Here is a 21,557-nt window from a genome sequence, read left to right as displayed (position 1 = left end):
TCCACATGCTAGATCTTATCCAGCTGTACCACCCTACCAACCACTTTTGTCCTTTTCCCAAAAATATCTTCAAAATATATCAGATTTGTTTTTATCCAAAAAGGTGCCGCTTTAGAGGATCGATCTAGCTTTAATTCGATAAATCTCAGCCAAGTTCGATCGATCTTACCACAAGTTCGATCGATTGAACTTCCCAAATCCTGAGAAAATCCAAATCCCAGCTCATTTGGGGTGATATTTGACCTACCTATATAAGGAATATGAGCCACTTTTTAAGAAATACTTTTGGAGACTAGAGACTTTATACTTGGGAGGCACAATTTTCATATCTTAGTAAGGAAGAAAGAAGAGGAGGAGGCTAGAGTTAGCCCTAAGCATGCTTTCTACATCTTGATTTATGTATTTTTGAGGGGATTTGTATTGTGATACATGTTTTGACACTTATATATATATAGATCTTGTTTATTCAATGATTTATATGGTTTAATGCTTCCAATTGATCATTTCATTCTATCCATATGTGTATGTATGCTAGAATAGATGTTCATGTGTTTGTCTCTATTTCTTGTGTTGTTGATGCATGCTTATGTGTATTAATGTTATAGATCTAGAGATTATCAAGACATATTGCTTAATGGAATGCTCTTGTGTTTTGTTTGATGGTTCATACTAATTTCTTGATGGATTGTACCTCTCCCTTAGTTTAATTAGTTTAATTTCATGTCAATAGCTTAATTATAGTGTAGTTGTAGTTTAGATGTTAAATGAGAGGACAATCAATGCTTGTTGTTTGATGGTCCATACTTATGAAAGCAAGTAACATATATCTCTAACCTTGTGATTTGTTTGGTTGTGAGCTTAAAGAAAGGATTAATGGCTTAATTTAATATGTTGTGCTATCCACCATGTTACTTAGACAATATATGCTTAATTTGTCATCCATGCTTGTTGAAACAACCACACACAACACATACTTTGTTGCAATACATGTTTTTCCCCCTCATTAATCATTCATTAAGGGTGTAGAAAAGTTATGCTTAGTAATGATCTCTAAACCCCAAGATTTCACTCTTATTTTCTCTCCATTACATTTAATTGCCTACTTTAGTTTAAATTACATCTAGTGTAATTCAACCACCAACCAATCTTTTGATCACTCGACTTACTAACCCTAATCTTGATTCCTCAATCTAGTACAACCCACCAATCCCTTGGGACGATCCCTACTTGCCCTAACTATATTTTTAGTGAAAGGTAGTAGTGGCAATTTCTAAATGTAATACTTGGCCACATTCATCATAGCTCTACACCACTATCTTTTAGTGCATAAACTTTGGGTCAGTGTGTGACAAACCGCCAAGTTTTTGGCGCCGTTGCTGGGTATCGAACCCGGGTCACCCGCATGACAGGCGGGGATACTTACCACTATAGTACAATGACCTAAAGTTTTAAAACATGTATCACAATATAAATCCCCTCAAAAATACATAAATCAAGATGTAGAAAGCATGCTTAGGGCTAACTCTAGTGCCAAGAGGATGTCTAGCCGCTCATAGATGGTGTCCTCCAACCCTCAAGGGCTAACTCCATGGTAGAGATTGCTCCTCTTCTTAGTTGATGGAAAAACTCCAAGCTTGTGTCTCTAGCCTCCTCCTCTCCTTTCTTCCTTGCTAAGATATGAAAATTGTGCCTCCCATATATAAAGTCTCTAGTCTCCAAAAGCATTAATATTAAATAAAAGTAAAGTAAATCAATTGAGTGATCAGAGAGAGAGGAATCTTAAGGCTTTGACTTCACCACAACCATCATAATACAGTTAATTATACTAACTCTGGTAATTTAATAATGATATTTTCCAAATGAATTGAACTCAATAACATTCGTTCAATTCGGGCTTTAAAGAAAGATATTTTACAAATTTAGCCAACTATAACATATTTGCCGTTAGCATGGACTGTCTGCTTACCTACTTTAACTACTTTCACTATGTTGCAAACAAACCACCTTACCTAAGCATAGACTATGAAAACGTTCTTTTGCAAAATACATTGGAATAACATTATATGACCTCTAGTCTTATGGCCGGCAGGGCTCCGCCAGATACCGTCCAATAAGGTAGGTTAAGAATAGAAAATAGACTATTACATCTAAGACAAGGTAGTAACAGTTTATAAGCTATTAAAGCATGAAAACCACTTGAGTTGTCTCAAGTGCACGTAGTCATATAATAAAAAAATAACATATATTAAAAATAATCCCAGAGTCAAACAATCAAACCATAGTATTAAGTTGGATATCATCTATGTTGAGTTCATCTCCATCGTCACGGACGATACTTCTCTTCTCAGGATCTTCAATTCTAGGGTTGTAGGAACCCTAAAAGCCACCACACCTTTAGCCTTTTGAATAACACCGTCAAAAGAGATTGAAATTTTAGACCTCTTCTATCAAGGCTTAAGCCTTCTTTTATAGAAGAAAATAAGTATTTGGTGGGCTTTTAGGTCTTCTGGCCTAACTGGGATGAGATACGATTGGTAAAGAGAGTAATCCCGCAACTTTTAATCTGACATGTCATGGAAAGCTCAAGCTTTAAGAACCGACGCTCAAGCTTAAGGGTTCATACTCGAGCATAAGGAATAATGCTCGAGCTTCAATAAAAGGTGCTCGATCTTCACTTTGAAACTTACCCAATTTTCTTCAACTATTTTCCGAAGCGTCTTTTTCTTTATCATTTAGAATATTTTTGGGGTTGAACTCTTTTAACGTTGCTCAATCGAAGCTTCATAGGCTCGAGGACTAGGTACCATGCTCGAGCAATTGGGGCTCAAGTCTTGAGCATCAGTGGATGATGCTCGATCCCTAATAGATGTTGCTCAATCATAGAGATGAGGCACGAGACCTGGGAGCATAGCCTTCAATTAAAATCAGCTCATTAATTTCTGACACCTCATTCTCAAGCTTGAGGGTCAAGGCTTGAGCACCCTTGGTTAAGGCTCGAGCACCCCTTAGTAAGGCTTGAGCATTAAGGTACAATACTCGAGCTTTTGGGCCTTGTTGACTTTTCTTCTTCTTTTTGTTGTGATGCTCAAGCCTCAACACTTAAGCTCGAGCTCTAAGGCTTGAATTTCTTTAAAGTTCACCATTTAAGCTCTCAGCTTGCTCTGAATGACCGGCAATGACTCTGTTGATGTGTCTCTCGCAATCGTACGATATCATGTAAGATATTACTTTACGCAAAGAGGATGTCAAACCCACAGGGCGAAGAGATTTGTAGTTTAGTTTTCAACTTTGTTCTATGGTTTACACCTAACTCAATTGGGAAGTTTGTTGGTTGTCACGATTTAACAAACTTAAACTATAAAATAATCTACTAAAACAAATTAAACTAAATTAAACGACCAAAAAGGGAAAGTCTTAGGGCTTTGACTTCACCACAATCGTTATAGTATGGTCAATTGAATCAACTCTAGGATTTTAACCAATTCTGTTTTCAAATGAATTGAACTCAATAACATTCGTTCAGTTCAGAGTTTAAAGAAATATGTTTTACAAATTTAGCTAACTATAACCTATCTGCGATTAGTGTGGACTATTTACCTACCTACTCTACCTACTATAACTACTGTGTGAATGAACCACCTTTCCTAAGCATAGATTATGAAAACATTTGTTTGTAAAATTCATTAAAACACCATTATATGACCTCTGTCCGAGTGTTCGGCAGGGCTCTACCAGATCCCGTACAACAAGGTAGGTTAAGAATAGAATATAAATTATTATATCTAAGACATGATAATAATAATTTATATTATAGTAAAGCATGAAAAACTACTTGAGTTGTCTCAAGTGCTCTTAGTCATATAATCAAGAAAACATAATGTATGGAAATAAACCCAGAGTCAAAACAATCAAACCATAATATAACGTTGGGTTACATCAGTGCCCTAAGAAAGGGATTAGCTACTCATGACAAGGTTGGATAGCATATGTGTTGAGTTCATCTCCATCATCACGGACAGCACCTCTCTTCTCAGGATCTGCACTTTCAAGGTTATAGAAACCCTAAAAGCCACCACACCTTCAGCCTTCTGAATAATACGTAAAAGAGATTGGAATTTCGGACCTCCTCTATCAAGGCTTACACCTTCTTTTATAGAAGAAAATATGTATTTGGTGGGCTTTTAGGTCTTCTGGCCCAACTGGGATGAGATACAGCTGAAAAAATAGCAATCCTGTAACCTTTAATCTGACATGTTATGCAATGCTCGAGCTTCAGGAACAGATGCTCGAGCTTTAGGACTCATGCTCGAGCAATACTGGGTGGATGCTCTAGCATCAGTGAATGGTGCTCGATCATCACATTAACACTTAGCTAATTTTCTTTAACTATTTTCCGAAGTGTCTTTTCCTTCTAACATTGCTCGATCCAAGCTTCTTGGGCTCGATCACTAGGTACCATGCTCGAGCATTTGGGGCTCATTGCTCGAGCATCAAGGGATGATGCTCGATCTTCTGTTGATAGTGCTTGACCATGGAAGTGATGCACGAGACCTGGGAGCATAGCCTTCAATTCAAAATCAACTCATTAATTTTCGACGCCTCTTACTCGAGCTTCAGGGTTAAGGCTCGAGCACCTTTGGTTAAGGCTCGAGCATCTTTGTAGTAAGGCTCGAGCATCAAGGTATTAATGCTCGAGCATTTAGCCTTGTTGACTTTTCTTATTTTCTTTGTTGAAATGCTCGAACCTCAACACTTTAGCTCGAGCTCTAAGGCTTCAATTGCTTCAAACTTCACCAATTCAACTCTCGGCTTGCTCTGAATGACCGACAATGACTCGGTAAGCTTTGATATCAGTATAAAATTCCATTTTTAGTCATTTATCTGGGAAAGTACCTGAAACACACATTAAACATAAATTATTCTAATAATGGATAGAAGTATCACTTTAGGCCCTAACATATACGTACTTAGGGGCTCGAATATGCATATATTCAGTGCTCATCACACCCCTAAACTTACATATTGTTAGTCCCTTAGCAATACAGAACCAAAAAGCCACTTTCGTGGGAATTACGGTTGCATTTAGCTTATACAACAAGCCTTTAAACCCTTAGGTTACCCCTAGTGGACGAGTTATAGGCTCATGAGGTTTCCAGTGAAGATACCCACAAGCTTCTCACATCAGTGCCTTTAATGCACAGTAAGCTTATTCAAGTCTGTTTTCAAATCATATCATCCCTGCAATTCATCCATCAGTCAAATACAACAAGTATACTAATCATCTAATCAGAAGAACTTTCAACTTCCAATCTCAGTTAAGCAACCATAGTACTCACATATCAGTTCAATCATTTATTCAACAATTTTAATCTTTAAAGATGCTTTTTGAAAGTGATCCTGCAATTCATCATGTGGCTTACTATCCATACTTGCATTTATTCCTTGTCATTCCTCAATTCACAAGCAGACTCTTCAAATTCTAGCTTCCAAGGCATTTTTATTATTTTTTTTCTTTTTGGTATGCATTTTTTTCCAAAAGGATACTTGTGCAATGTCCAAGTTTATTAAGCTTTCTAAATTACCCTTATAGCGAACTTTCAGCCAATGACTCCCAGACCAGATGATTTTATGGCATTAAGTGTTAAAACACCCCTAAGGACTTAATTGTTCAAGTAATCTAGGTAACCTAAACCCCTTATGTAACAAGCTTTCAGCCAATGACTCCCAGACCAGACGATCTTAGGGCATTAGGTGTCAGAACACACCCCTAATGACTTAAGCACTCAAGCAATCTAAGTACAAACTTGAACTTGATCCTTTTCTACTTTTCTTTCCTTTTCTTTTTTCTTTTTTCATATATATATATATATATTTTTATTTTTCATTCACATTGGTGAATAGTTTTTCTTTTTGTTGAATACATACCAATTTTTGTTATTTTTTTTTTCTATTTTCTGCCTCAGTCACCAAAACTATCAAATTTACCTGATCATTTTAGTCTAATTCAAAACAAAACAAGACTTTCAATTTCTACCCCACAGACTTCATGCAAGTGTGAATATTGTGCAAAGTGTAGCATCTCGGAGATCAGTATCATTAAACAATAATTGTCCTAACAGAGTGAACCACAAGCTACCAACTGATTTCAAAAAATTTCAAGGACTCCTTTTTACAATAATTTAGCATACAAACCATTTCTAACCAACTTCAGACTGCAAACAAAGTTTATAATCATCAACAGACTAAAAAACATGCTTATATCATCAAATAGTAAACCATATCCTTGTGTAAAGTTTTCCAATACCTTACCCCCAAACTTATGATGCACATTATCCCAATGTGTGAGAAAAAAAGAGAGATAAAAAGATATTACCAAATAAGCAGACCAGCAAAGATAGGATAAAATAATGCATAGGTGAGTAAAAATGAATTTTCAGCCTATCCTCCTTCAACATAGCGATTCCTCAAAACCAACCAAGGTTGTTTTTATTCAAATCACCCCCAAACTTAATCTGTAGTATCGGGAAAAATCAATAAACTTCAACACACATCAGAGTATCAAGCAGATGGAGTAAGCATAGAGTAATATCATAATGCGCGAAAATATCAACATAAGGATACTATAATAAAAAAGCATGTATATATATCTAAAATCAGTACAATGCTTTGAAATAAAAAGACTTAGGGCAGCTATACATCATATAGAAAATAAGTACAGCCAAAAAGAATACCCTAGTCAACAAAAATACAGAAAAGTCCTAAGAACTAATCCATAGGTGGTAGTGGTGGTGGAACAGAAGAAGTAGAAGGATCAGACGGAGTACGGCACAATAACTCCTCAAAAATGCTCTGCTGTGTAGCTAGCATCTACCTCACCACTGTCTTTTCATCCTGTAACTCAGCCACCCTGGCCTATAAATCTCTAATCTCAGCCTGAGAAGAACACTCAGGCTGGGCTGCAAGAGCGGGTCTCCTCCTAACCTGAGGCCTAGAATCGGAGAGATATATCTTCTCATCCGTAGCCTTATTATCATCATCGTCGACCTCGTCCTCATCCGCCGCTGCCATCACCACATCAGCAGGGTCGATAGAAAGAATAGTAGGTGGGGGTGGATAAGGTAGAAAGTGCAGCACATATGGCATACCCCCCGCCTCAGCTTCCCTACGCCATCGATCCTCTCGGATCTCATCATTAATACCCCACTCCAGCTTCATCTCCTTGGGCATATGCCCGAAGACGTTGTTCCACTGCGTGAAATGGTACTGGGTGAAGACAGTAACATCAGCCTCATTCGCGGGTGTTGGAACCCCCGCAATCTCCATCAGGCGTGTGACCAGCCTAGGAAAGTGAAGATAATGAATCAAAGGGCATCAAACCTCTCCCATCTCCTCATATAGCCGGCGGAGATGTACTACAACTAACTGGAGAATAGACACCTAGTAGCCAGCATGGAATGCATAGGTCGATCCACCATCTCAGCACATTGCACTATCTTGTGTCCGATAGGGCGAGCATTGGCCACTAAGGCCATATCTAAAAACCATAAATGTCTCAAAAGCTGGGACTTCTGGATCATCTCTAAGGTGGAGGCATGCTGCCCTTGGCCCAAAGCACGGGCCATCGCCTCTCAGGTCATGCCCGGGGGAATCTGTGGGAATCTAGCCTAAAGAGCGGCTGGGCACCTGTAATGGCAATCCATAGCCTGAGCAATAGTGTCACAGCTCACTGTCAGCTCTATACCCTCAACAGTGGCTGTGAAGTGGTCCTCCTCATCCTCCTCCTCGTCTCCTGCATGGAATCGCAAGGAGCGATAGAAAGCTCACACCATCCTGGGGTAGAAAATCTGTGCTGGATGCCTCAAGAACCCAGAGAGCTGGCAAGCTTGCAGGGCCTCCACTGCCCAAAAAGTATCGCGGTGCCTCTAAAAATCATCGATAACAAAATCTGTCTCATCACAGATCTTGCTATACCACCATGAATCATCTAATGCCATAGCCGGCGTCCTAATAACTCTCTACCTCGGCCATCGCAGCATCTCTATAATCTAATAAAAATATCCAAGCTAAACCCCTAATTCTGTGCTCCAATGCTCGAGCTTGAGGTACTGATGCTCAAGCCTTGGACTAGCTAATGCTCGAGCTTCAAGATTCTGATGCTCGAGCCTCCTACAAGCAATTACTCGAGCCTCAATCTGGAGGCTCGAGCTTCTGGGTTTCCAACCGAAGCAAATCCTCTCCCAAATCTTCCAAAACTGATCCCAACTACTCCAAATCGATCCCAACCCTTCTCTTTAATCACTTAAGAACCCCAAAAGTCGATAAACTTCTCCTTAAATACCCTAAATCTTCCTCACCCATGTTCTTCAAATCCACTTGAGATTTGGAATTTCTGTAAGTTAGGATTATAGATTTTAACATTAGATTGAAGTGTATAAATTCACAAGAAAAGTTTTGATTAGGTTTGAGCATTAATTAGAGATGAAATTAGGGTGTATATATAAATAATATATACATATATATATCTATATAAAACTAAAAGGAAGGAAGAAATTCATACCTTTTTGGCAAAGATTGATACCCTAAAACAATGTGAAACAGGAATTTGACGAGCTTGGAGAGATCTAGAATGAAGAGGAGGCACAAATGGGCAAAGAAATGAGGGTTTGAGTTTGTGGATCGAGGGTTTCTTTTATTTTACCATACAGAGGCTCGAGCATCAATTGGGATGCTTGAGCATGGCCTCTGAAAAACCTAGATCTTATGATGATGAAGGCTTGAGGTTTAGGTATGGATGCTTGAGCATTTTACTGCTGATGCTCGAGCATGGAGCTAATGATGCTCGAGCATGGAGACAAATTTTTGAATTTTTGGATTTTTTTTATTTTTTATTTTCTTTTTCTATTTTATTCAAACCTAACTAACCTAAAATCTAGAAAAATAAAGAAATACATTAAAAATTAAAAATAATGAAATAGCAATTAAAATAAACTACGATACAACATACAAATGCTAAGTTTAACGTCGATAGCTCGACAAAAACTTAACCTCTCTATTCCAAGTAAATAGGATCATGAAGTTCCACTGCCTCAACTGTGCCTCTCTACACACTACCCTCTATGTAGGGTTTAAGTCTCTATCCATTAACCTTGGACAGTTGTCCAGTCTTGCAATCTTATATTTCTATTGCACCATAAGGTCTAACAGAAATAACCATGTATGGACCTTCCCAAAGTGACTTTAACTTTCCAGGAAAAAGTTTCAGTCATGTATTAAACAACTAAACCTTCATCCCAGGCTCAAAAGTCTTACACAAGATATGCTTGTCATGAAATGTCTTAGTCTTTGCTTTGTAAACCTTAGCACTCTCATAAGCGTCATTACGAAATTCTTCAAGCTCAGTTAATTGAAGCTTCCTGTTAGAACCAACAGATGTCATATCAAAGTTAAGCTTTTTAATTGCCCAGAAAGCTCTATGTTCGAACTCTACAGGAAGATGATACCCTTTACCATAGATAAGATGGTAAGGTGACATACCAATCGGAGTCTTATACGCAGTTCGGTAAGCCCACAAAGGATCGTTCAGTCTATAAGACCAATCTTTACGATCTGGCTTAACCGCTTTCTCAAGAATTCTCTTAATTTCATGATTGGATATTTCTACTTGGCCACTTGTTTGGGGATGATAGGCAAAAACAACTTTATGGGTGACAGAGTATCTTTGTATTAAGATACAGAAATACCTATTACAGAAATGAGAACCTCCATCACTGATGATAGCTTGTGGCATACCAAACCGACTAAAAATGTTCATTTGAATGAACTCAACCACAACTGCGTGATCGGCGGTTTTAGTAGATAGTGCTTCAACCCATTTAGACACATAGTCAACAGCTATAAGAATATACTCATTTTAATTGGACAGAACAAAAGGACCCATGAAATCAATACCCCAAACATCAGAAACCTCAATAATTAAGATTGGAGTTAAGGGCATCATATTTCTTCTAGAAATTAATCCTAACTACTGACATCTAAGGCATGATCTACAGAATAAATATGCATCCTGAAAAAGTGAAGGCCAAAAGAAACCGCGCTAAAGAATTTTAGCTACAGTTTTCTTTGCACTGAAATGACCTCTACATACCAAACTGTGACAGAAGGTCAGAATACTATGAAACTCACTCTCAGGAACACATCTACGAATTATTTGATCAGCACAATATTTAGATAGCTGAGGGTCTTCCCAATAATACATCCTAATTTGGGAGAAGAATCGATCATTTTCCTGCTTTGACCAAGACAAAGGAATTTTGCCTATTGCGAGGTAATTCACAATATCAGCAAACCAAGGCAAAGCCTTATGAGAAACCTCAAACAATTGTTCATCTGGGAAGGAATCACAAACTGGAAGTGAATTTGAGGTATCCTCAATTAGAATTCTATAGAGATGGTCAGCTACAACATTCTTTGACCCTTTCTTATCCCGGATTTTGTAATCAAACTCTTGAAGCAAGAGGATCCATCGAATCAAATAAGGTTTGGTTTCCTTTTTTGAAAGAAGATGTTTCAAAGCAGAATGATCAGAATAGACTACGACTTTGGAACCTAATAAATATAATCTGAATTTATCCAAAGCAAAGACAACTACAAGCAACTCTTTTTCAGTAGTGGTGTAATTTAACTATGCATCTGAAAGAGTTTTGCTAGCATAGTAGATAACATGAGGAAGTTTATTCACTCATTGTCCTAAGACAACACCCATAGCATAATCAGATGCATCACACATAATCTCAAATGGAAGAGCCCAATCAGGAGGATTTGTGATAGGAGCTGACGAAAAAAGAGAACGAAGCTTTTGGAAAGCTTCAAGGCATGATTCATCAAAGACAAAAGGAGCATCCTTTGTAAGTAGAATACACAAAGGACGGGAAATTTTGTTGAAATCTTTAATGAAGCGTTGATAGAACCCGGCGTGCCCAAGAAATGATCGCACTCCCCTTACAGAGGTAAGGGGAGGCAATTTGGAGATCAGATCTACTTTAACTTTATTAACTTCAATACCTCTCTTGGAAATGATATGTCCTAAAATAATACCCTCTTGAACCATAAAATGGCTCTTCTCTCAAACAAGAGTAAGATTCGTTTCCCTACAACGCTGAAGCACTAAGGAAAGATTTTGAAGACAGTTTTCGAATGTGTACCCGAAAATAGAGAAGTCATCCATAAAGACCTCGAGAAACTTTTCAACCATTTCCGAAAAGATGGACATCATACACCTCTGGAATGTTGCTGGAGCATTACATAATCCAAAAGGCATCCTTCTATTTGCAAACGTACTGAATGGATAAGTGAAGGTAGTTTTCTCTTGATCCTTAGGATCAATGGCCACCTAATTATGGCCGAAATAACCATCTAAAAAGCAATAATAGCTCTAGCCAGCAAATTGCTCTAGAATCTGATCAATGAATGGAAGTGGAAAATGATTGTTTCTAGTAGTGGAGTTGAGTTTCCGGTAATCAATACACACACGCCATCCAGTGGTGTTGTGTTATGGAACTAATTCACCCTCGGAATTCTCAACTGCTATAATACCTGTCTTTTTAGGTACTACTTGAGTAAGACTCACCCACTTGCTATCTGAGATGGGGTAGATTATTCGCGTATCTAGCAACTTCACAACTTCCATCAAAACTACCTCATTCATATTAGGATTCAATCTTTGTTGGAGTTCCCGAGATGTTCAAGAATCCTTCTCCAAATGAATCTGATGCATGCAAATTGTGGGACTAATTCCTTTCAAATCAGTCACACTCCACCCAATAGCCTCTTTATTTTGTTTAAGAACTTTTAAGAGACTATTTTCTTGGGAACTTGTAAGATTGGAAGCAATGATCACCGGGAGGGTGTCATTTAAACCCAGGAAAGCATACTTGAGCTTTTCCGGTAGTGGCTTAAGCTCAAGTTTAGGTGGAGACTCTAAAGAAGGAATAAGCAGAGTACTAGAAAGTGGTGGAATTGGTTCTAACTTAGATTTCCATGGACGAAAATCTGTGATAGGAGTGGAATCTAGCAAAGAATCAGTTCCGCTATTGAAGAATCAATATCAAAATCTTCATAATTGAAGTGATTCAGACAAGCTTCTAAAGGATCCTTGGATAAAATAGTTAGGAGTGATTCCTCAACCAACACATCAATAACATCAAGGAAGAAGCATTCACTATAATCGTGGGGATAATGAATAGCATTGAAGATGTTTAGCTTGACTTTCATGTTTCTAAAAGATAAATCCATAGCTCCAGTCCTACAATTAATGCAAGCATTTGCTGTGGCTAGAAAAGTTTGCCCAAGAATAACTAGAATACACTTTTTGGAATCATAGGCTGGTTCTGTATCAAGAACTAGAAAATCGATCGCAAAATAGAACTTGTCCACTTTTATGAGTACATCTTCAACAATACCTCGTAGTTGTCTGACAGAACGGTTAGCAAGCTGTAGAACAACGGACGTAGGTTTTAATTGTCCCAAACCCAACTTCCCATACACAGAGTAAGGAATAAGATTAACACTTGCTCCAAGGTCAAGAAGTGCTCGCTTTATTACATTGTTTCCAATGGTGCAAGAAATTGTTGGAGCTCCAGGATCTTTAACCTTTAGAGGAGTGTTATACTTAAGAATAGCACTGACATGCTCAGTGAGACAAACTTTCTTAGGCACTTGGCTTTTGGATTTTTTCTTTAGAGTGCACAAGTCCGTTAGAAATTTGGAATAGGCTAGAATCTACTTTATAGCATCTAACAGAGGAAGATTGATGTTGACCTATTTAAAGACTTCCATCATATCTTGAATTTTCTCTTCTTGTTTACCAAAGTGGGAGGGTTCCTTGAGACGTTCAGGATAAGGCGCTTTTGGCTCATAAGCTATCTCAGGGTTAGGAACAGATGAAGAAGTGGCTCCATCTTCAACTCTTTTTGTGGATTATGGAATAGCACTTGAGGAAACATCCTTGGGATGTGGATTTTGGATGATAGGAATAATGGGAATCCTAAGCCTTTCTTTTTCCTCCTGTCCTTTCTTAACTTGTTTATCAACCACTCTACCACTCATCAATGTAGTAATAGCCTGAACTTGCTCATGATGAATACCTGAGGAATTGGTTCCATCAATCATATAAGTCTGCCCTTTCGGGTTGACTATTAGCTGACTTAGCAGCTTTCCATCCTCCCTTCGAGGTAGAGTAGTTGCTATTTACCCAACTTGTGCCTCTAGCTTTGCTATAGCTTGAGAATGAGAATTAAGAAGTTGGGTGTTGGCTTTAATTTTACCAAGAGCATTGAGTACTTGTTCCTAAAAAGCAGAATTTCTAAGAGGAGGTGAAGATTAGGAGCTTGAGTAAATTGATTCCTAAATTGGGGTGCATGGTAAATACCAGATTGGTTGAAAGAATTATTTTGTGGCATTGGATTGGATCAATTTTGATACTGCTCCTGAGATTAGGAAACAGTATTCCCTTGATTTTGAATACGCCATGACAGATTGGGACGATCTCTCCAGCCAGGATTATATGTAGAAGAATAAGGATTATAAACTGGCCTAGAGAATGCAGCATTCACTTGCTCCTGTGGGATCTCAGTTGATTGTCCCAGCATAAGGTAAGCATCAACAAAATGGTTAGAACTAACACAGATGGAACAAACTTCCTTTGGTAAGGCAGTTTGCGGATTAGCAACAAGAGTAAAGCCAGATGATAAGATTTGATCGAACCTACGGTTCAAGGCTTCTACTTGAGCGGCTAACTCACTAGATTTATCTACCTCATAAATTTTTTCAACCTTATGCATTCCAGGTGAAGACCTAGACCTAGAGGAAGAAGCATGTTGCACTGAGTTTTCACTTAGGAACTCAAATAGTTCACAAGCATCAGCCGGACTTTTATGCAGAAAAGCTCCATTGCTAGAAGCATCAACCATGTTTCTATACGAGTCTGTAAGACAATCATAGAAGATCTGTATTAAGTGCCATTGAGCAATATCATGGTGTGGACACTTTCTTAGAAGATCATTATATCTCTCCCATGTATCATGAAGCTATTCTCCCGGGATTTGGGAAAATGCCATGATTTCTCTTCTCATTTGTGTGGTTTTACCCATAGTGTAATATTTCTTTAAGAACTCCTGTTGCAACATGTTCCATGAAGATATGGAATTTGTTGGAAGGGACTGTAACCAAGTTCTTGCTTTATTTTTGAGAGAGAACTGGAAAAAACGCATTCTGAATGAATCATTGGATAGAGTGGTCAACTTGGTAGTTGAACACAATTCCAAAAATACATCTAAGTGCTTATAAGGATCCTCTGTTGCATACCCATGGATGGTAGGAAGCATTTGGATCATAGCAGGCTTGATCTCAAAATGGGTTGCATCAGCATCCTGAAAAATAAAGCACGAAGGGGAAGTATATGTGGTAGGAATGAAATGATCCCTTAATTGTGGTTGTTGTGGAGGAACATGTGGAAATCGTTCACCATTACCATTACCATTATTACCTGGTGCATTATGTTGCTCAGCCATGTTATCAGAGGAACTATCAATATTATTCAAATGTTTTTTAATCTTTCTTAATTAACTTAATGTTCTCTCTATTTCAAGATTATGCACTAAAGGTTTTGACCTAGTTTGGTGAGTTAACATGCACTGGTTCCACTAATCCTAATAGTAACAAAAAGAAAATATTCCAAGTAGTAGAAAAATAATAAGAACTCACAAAAGGTTTAATGAACAAAAGCTTTTCTCCCTTAAGCGTCTTTGTCCTCACCTTTAATTTGTACCTGAAAAAGAAAAAGAACTAAGATGAGATATCAAAAAGTCCAAAGACCGGTAAACCAAAATAACTAATTAAAAACTAAAACAAAAACAATTTCCCCGGCAACGGCGCCAAAAATTGATGTATCTCTTATAATCGTATGATATCGTGTAGGACATAGCTTAATGTAAAGAGGATGCCGAACCCACAGGGAGAAGAGATTTGTAGTTTAGTTTTCAACTTTGTTATATGGTTTACACGTAACTCAATTGGGAAGTTTGTTGGTTGTCATGATTTAACAAACTTAAACTATAAAATAATCAACTAAAACAAGTTAAACTAAATTAAACAATCAGAGAGGGAAAGTCTTAGGGCTTTAACTTCACCATAATAGTTATACTATGGTCAATTGAATTAACTCTGGGATTTTAACCAATTATGTTTTCAAATGAACTGAACTCAATAACATTCGTTTAGTTCGGAGTTTAAAGAAAGATATTTTACAAATTTAGCTAACTATAACCTATCTACGGTTAGCGTGGACTATTCACCTACCTACTCTACCTAGTCTAACTGCTGTGTGAATGAACCACCTTTCCTAAGCATAGATTATGAAAACATTCGTTTGTAAAATTCATTGGAACATCATTATATGACCTCTGTCCTTGTGTCCGGCAAGGCTCCGCCAGATACCGTACAACAAGGTAGGTTGAGAATAGAACATAAATTATTATATCTAAGACAAGGTAATAACAATTTATATTCTATTAAAGCATGAAAAACCACTTGAGTGGTCTCAAGTGCTCATAGTCATATAATCAAGAAAACATAATATATTGAAATAAACCCAAAGTCAAAATAATCAATCCATAATATAACATTGGGTTACATTAGGGCCCTAAGAAAGGGATTAGCTACTCATAACAAGGTTGGATAACATCTGTGTTGAGTTTATCTCCATCATCATGGACGGCACCTCTCTTCTCAGGATCTGCACTTTCAAGGTTATAGAAACCCTAAGAGCCACTACACCTTCAGCCTTCTGAATAATACGTAAAAGAGATTGGAATTTCAGACCTCCTCTATCAAGGCTTACACCTTCTTTTATAGAAGAAAATATGTATTTGGTGGGCTTTTAGGTCTTCTGGCCCAACTGGGATGAGATACAGCTGAAAAAATAGCAATCCCGTAACCTTTAATCTGGCATGTTATGCAATGCTCGAGCTTCAGGAATGAATGCTCAAGCTTTAGGACTCATGCTCGAGCTTCAGGAACCAATGCTCGAGCAATACTGGGTGGATGCTCTAGCATCAGTGAATGGTGCTCGATCATCACATTAACACTTAGCCAATTTCTTTAACTATTTTTCAAAGCATCTTTTCCTTTTAACATTGCTCGATCCAAGCTTCTTGGGCTCGATCACTAGGTATTATGCTCGAGCATCTGGGGCTCATTGCTCGAGCATCAAAGGTTTGATACTCGATCCTCTATTGATAGTGCTCGATCATGGAAGTGATGCACGAGACCTGGGAACATAGCCTTCAACGCATTATTTTCTGACGCCTCATGCTCAAGCTTCAGGGTCAAAGCTCGAGCACCTTTGGTTAAGGCTCGAGCACCCTTGCAGTAAGGCTCAAGCATCTTTGTAGTAAGGCTCGAGCATCAAGGTACTGATGCTCGAGCATTTAGCTTTGTTGACTTTTATTCTTTTCTTTGTTGAAATGCTCAAACCTTAACACTTTGGCTCGAGCTCTAAGGCTTCAATTGCTTCAAACTTCACCAATTCAACTCTCGGCTTGCTCTAAATGACCGGCAATGACTCGGTAAGCTTCGATATCAGCATAAAATCCCGTTTTAATCATTTATCTAGGAAAGTACCTGAAACACACATTAAGCATAAATTAACCTAATAATGGATAGAAGTGTCACTTCAGGCCCTAACATATACGTACTTAGGGGCTCAAATATGCATATATTCAGCGCTCATCATCTGTAAGCTTTGATATCATCAAAAAGTCCCAATTTTAACCATTTTTCTGGGAAAGTACCTACAAACACACATTACACATAAATTAGTCTAATTCCGGATAGAAGTATCACTTTAAGCATTAACATATACGTATTTAGGAGCTCGAATATGCATATATTCAGCGCTCATCAGCGGGATTCCTAGAATTTCCTTGAGCATAAGATGGTTGATTAGGAAAATGAGAGTTAGAAAATTGGTTTCCATGTGATGATTGAAAAGATGATCTATAACCTTGGGAACCTTGGCTTTGCATCGGGGGCGGAATATACTTGCCTTGAAAACCACCTTGGGGAGGGTTTGAGCCTTCCCCTTGGCTTTTCCAAGAGAAGTTTGGATGGTTCCTCCACCCGGGATTGTACTGTGTGCCATAAGGATTATTCCCTTGGTTGACAAATGTGGCATTCACTTGTTCATGGTTTTCACTTTGCACATGTCCATGGGGACAATTGGAAGTAGAATGTAAGACACTAGAACAAGTCATGTAAGATTCATTGGAATTGTGACGAGAATGATTAGGGGAGGAAGACACTTGATTCACCAAATTTTGGTTGATAAAAAATTGATCAAACCTTTGAGATAAAGACTTGACTTCGGCGACTATGTCATTGGAATTGTCAACTTGATATAAGCCGACGTTCTACCTTCCACCTAGATTTTTACCATTTTTGGAAGACAAGGATCGATACAATGAATTCTCACTCATGCTTTCATAAAGACATCATACATCATCCTCATGCCTATCAAGATATGAACCACCCATTGAAGCATCTACCATTCCTTTAAAATTATCCGACAAACTTTCAAAGAAAAATTACACTAATTGCCATTTAGAAATGTCGTGATGTGGACACTTCCTAAGCAAGTCATTGAGGCGCTCCCATGCCTCATGAAACAATTCCCCATCCCCTTGAGAGAATTCATGATTTGAGGTTCTCATTGCATTGGTCTTTGAAACCATATAGTATTTTTTCAAGAACTCTTGTTGAATTTCTGCCCAAAAAGTTATAAAAAAGGTTTAAGATTATTGAACCAATATTTTGCCTTATTTTTAAGGTTGAAATGGAAGAGTTTTAGTCTCAAAACCTCTTCCGGCATGTCTGTGTATTTCATAGTGGAACACACTTCAAGAAACTCATCCAAATGCTTGTAAGGTTCTTCACTTGGAAGTCCATGATAGTTGGGAAGCATTTCAATAGCTTGCGGTTTAATTTCATAGTGATGTGCTCCAAATGGGGGTAATTGAATGCATGTAGGTGCATTATATTCATTTGGCACATAATGATCACACAAAGCAATGGGAGGATTCAAAACTGGTGGTGCTACATAAGCACCTTGATTGCCTTGAATAATGGGAGGTTGTGGAGGCAAAATAGCCAAGGCATTCCTAATGGAACTTGGCCTTGTTGTTATGGTGGAATGAAAGGTCTTGGCATGCCTAATGGTACTTGAATGTTATCATGATGCACATTAGGATGGAGGATACTTTGTTGGTCTATGTGACCAAGGTCCTCCATATGATCCTCATTAATGTCTTCCATTGATGAAATGGAATGACTAGAATTACCCCTTCCCTTAGAATTACGAACAATAGATTCAAGATTCAAATTAAGTGGGACAAGAGTAGGATTTAAGAATCTACGACCATGCATGCACAAACAAAACAACTAAAAACAAGCAATTAGCAAACACTTCACCTCCGTAACAAATCACAAATCAACAATCCTCCACATACGATGATCCCATACTCCCATGCTTTGAACAATATGAAAGAAAATTTTAATTGCCACCACGCGGGTTCACAATCTATTTAAGAAAATAAAGACTTGCCTCCACGTAGGCTCACAATTTAACTAGAGAAAGAGTTTAGAAAAGCTTACAAGGGATCCTTAAGCAACTTCAAATTAATTTTTAATTTTTGCTTTGCAATTTTTTAGATTTTAGCTTTTTATGCTTAGCTTAGCTTGGCTCTTTGCTTTTGCAATTCCCCTTTGCTTCACTTCCCTTGGCTCAATTCACCTAGCCAATCAAGAACAAATACAATAACTAACCAAAGTAAAATAAAAATAAAGACACGATCAAAAGAGTACTAATTTCTAAATGATTTCCAAAGTACGACGGTGCCACCAAAACTTGGTGTGTCACGCCAAGCACGATGCAGGAAATGGAATGCGAAAGTGGAGTGTAGTGTGGCTAAGTTTAAATTTAGAGATTGTCACTACCACTTCTAACTAAAAATATAGCTAGGATGATTAGGGATCGTCCCAAGGGAATGGAGTGTATTATGCTTGGAAATCAAGGTCGGATTAGTAGGTCGAGTGATCAAAGATGTTTTGATTGGTTAATTAAATTACAATGTCAACTAAATGGATACAAGGTAAAGTAATGAAAGTAGACTAAAATGTAGAGAATATAAGAGAGGGATCTTAGGACATAGAGGTCACCACTAAACATCACCTTCCTAGACACTTAATGTGTAATGAATGAGGGGAATTATGTGTTGCAATATTAATGTATGTCATTGATTGAATTAACAAACATGGATGAGTAATTAAGTATACATTGTCTAGATAAACTAGTGAATAGCACAACATATCAAATTAAGCCATTATTCCTTCTTTTAAGTCTACAATCAATACACATCATCAAATTAGGAAAATATACTACTTGCATTCATAAGCATGGAACATCAAACAACAAGCATGGATTGTCCTCCCATCTAAGAAAGTAAGGCAACTATACTACAACTAAGCTAGGGACACGAAAATTAAACTAATTAAACTATGGAAGAGGCACAATCCATCAAGAAATGAGTATGAACCATTAAATAAACAACAAGAGTATTCCATTAAAGCATCATGCCTTGACCATTACTAGATTCATAACATCAACACACATAGACATGCATCAATATCACAAAACCTAGAAATAAACACATGAACATCTATTCTAGCATACATAGACATATGAATAGAATAAATTGATCAATTGGAAGTATTGAACCACACAAATCATTGTAGAAACAAAATTCATATATAAATCAAATGTCAAGACAAGAATTACAACATAAATCCCCTCAAAATACAAAACATCAAAGTCTAGGAAGCATGCTTAGGGCTATCTCTAGCCCCAAGAGAATGGTTTAGCCACTCATTGATGTAGTCATCAAACCCACAAGGGCCATCGCCATGGTAGGAATGATCTTCTTCTCCTTGATGGAAACCCTAGATGAGTGGAAGAACTCCCAAATGGTGTGTGTCTCTCTAATCTCTAGACTCCTTCAACCTCTCTTATGTATATGGTTCCTTTCTCTAAGATTGTCTATGTGTAAAATGGCTCAAAATCCTTACACAGGTAGCTCAAGTGTCACACGCAATGGTTAAACTTCGTGCACTAGGACCTCCAAATGATTGCACCACGAGCACACCTTTTAATTGGCTAAAACTCTATTTTTCTCACACTTGAGGAGTTTCGATCGATCACAAGGGTGGTCAGATCGATCAAACCATGGCAGCGCCTTTTTGGAATAAAGGCAAATCTGAGATATTTTTGGGATATTTTGGGAAAAGGACAAAAGTGGTAGGTGGGGATAAGATCAAATAAGTCCGATCGATCAAAGTAATGTTGGATTGATCGAAGATGGGAATTTCCTAAGGATAAGGACAATAGGCTCAATCTATCTTGGCATGGTTGGAACGATCACTGTGAGATCAATCTGAGCTTGGTCTGATCGATCGAAGATTCTTGTTTTCCACCACTTTGCTTCCACTTTGCTCCTTTCTTCCACTAAGCTTGAGATCGCATCTTTTATGCTTTAATTTAGCTGAATTGACTTATTTTGGGGATAAGTGCCTGAAAAGGGAAATAATATGAAATTAAACTAAAACGGGAAAATAAGATAAGATAAGGTCCTAGAATACCCAAGCTTAAGAGGTTTAAATGCACAATTTTCAACACTTAGCATAGGGTTTTGCAACCCTTTGGTAGACACAACATACATATATATATACAACCTATATAATCCTAATCCCTTTCCAACTCTACCTTATTAATGAAAAAGAAAATAAAAGGAAAATACAACGTATAATATATATTACTAAGTCTGCTACATATATATATAATATAATATAACTTATAACAATATATATATATATATATATCTAACTATCCCATAATAATAATACTATTGCTATTATTGGTACAAATAATAATAATAATAATAAAACTATCCTTATATACATATATATCCCTATAAATATATATATACAACTATCCATGGGTAAATATTCATACCCATTTAGAGTACTTATATCCAAGTAGTCCATGTGACTCAAATGGTTGATCGATTATTACTATCAATATCCATCCTTAAAAATAAAATAAAATAAACAATTTAAAATACAAATAAATACCTAGCATTTAAACAATTAAATACACATCATTTAGCACCTAATTTAATTAAATAATTAATTCAATTAAACATATAAACAATTAGCCACGTAATCAAATAATTAATTAATCAATTAAAAATGTAATAAAATAATTAAATAAATCCCGAGACTATCCTTTTAAAATTAGGGGTATTACAATCTTCCCCTTTAACAAAAGGAATTCCGTCCTCAGAATTCGCCTTTACCTTATTCCATTATTTTTGGAAACTGTGAGCGAATGATGTTCTCTCATTCCCAAGTAGACTCAGCCTCATTATGATGGCTCCACTGGACACGTACTA

General features: G+C 37.4%; 1 non-coding gene across 1 annotated transcript; it reads left to right on the top strand.

Annotated features, from left to right (window-relative positions):
* The first annotated feature begins 14,025 nt into the window (after positions 1-14,025).
* Positions 14,026-14,131, top strand: LOC132268008 (small nucleolar RNA R71). Its single transcript, XR_009469161.1, has one exon. It is a non-coding gene; the product is annotated as a small nucleolar RNA R71 (small nucleolar RNA).
* Positions 14,132-21,557: the final 7,426 nt, after the last annotated feature.

The sequence above is a fragment of the Cornus florida genome, unplaced genomic scaffold (assembly GCF_030987335.1).
Source record: "Cornus florida cultivar Cherokee Brave unplaced genomic scaffold, ASM3098733v1 CherokeeBrave_3.0.0_Hap2_Chr07, whole genome shotgun sequence".
NCBI classification, from domain to species: domain Eukaryota; kingdom Viridiplantae; phylum Streptophyta; class Magnoliopsida; order Cornales; family Cornaceae; genus Cornus; species Cornus florida.
Note: the sequence above shows the minus strand (reverse complement) of the source record. Positions and strands in the feature narration are given on the sequence as shown.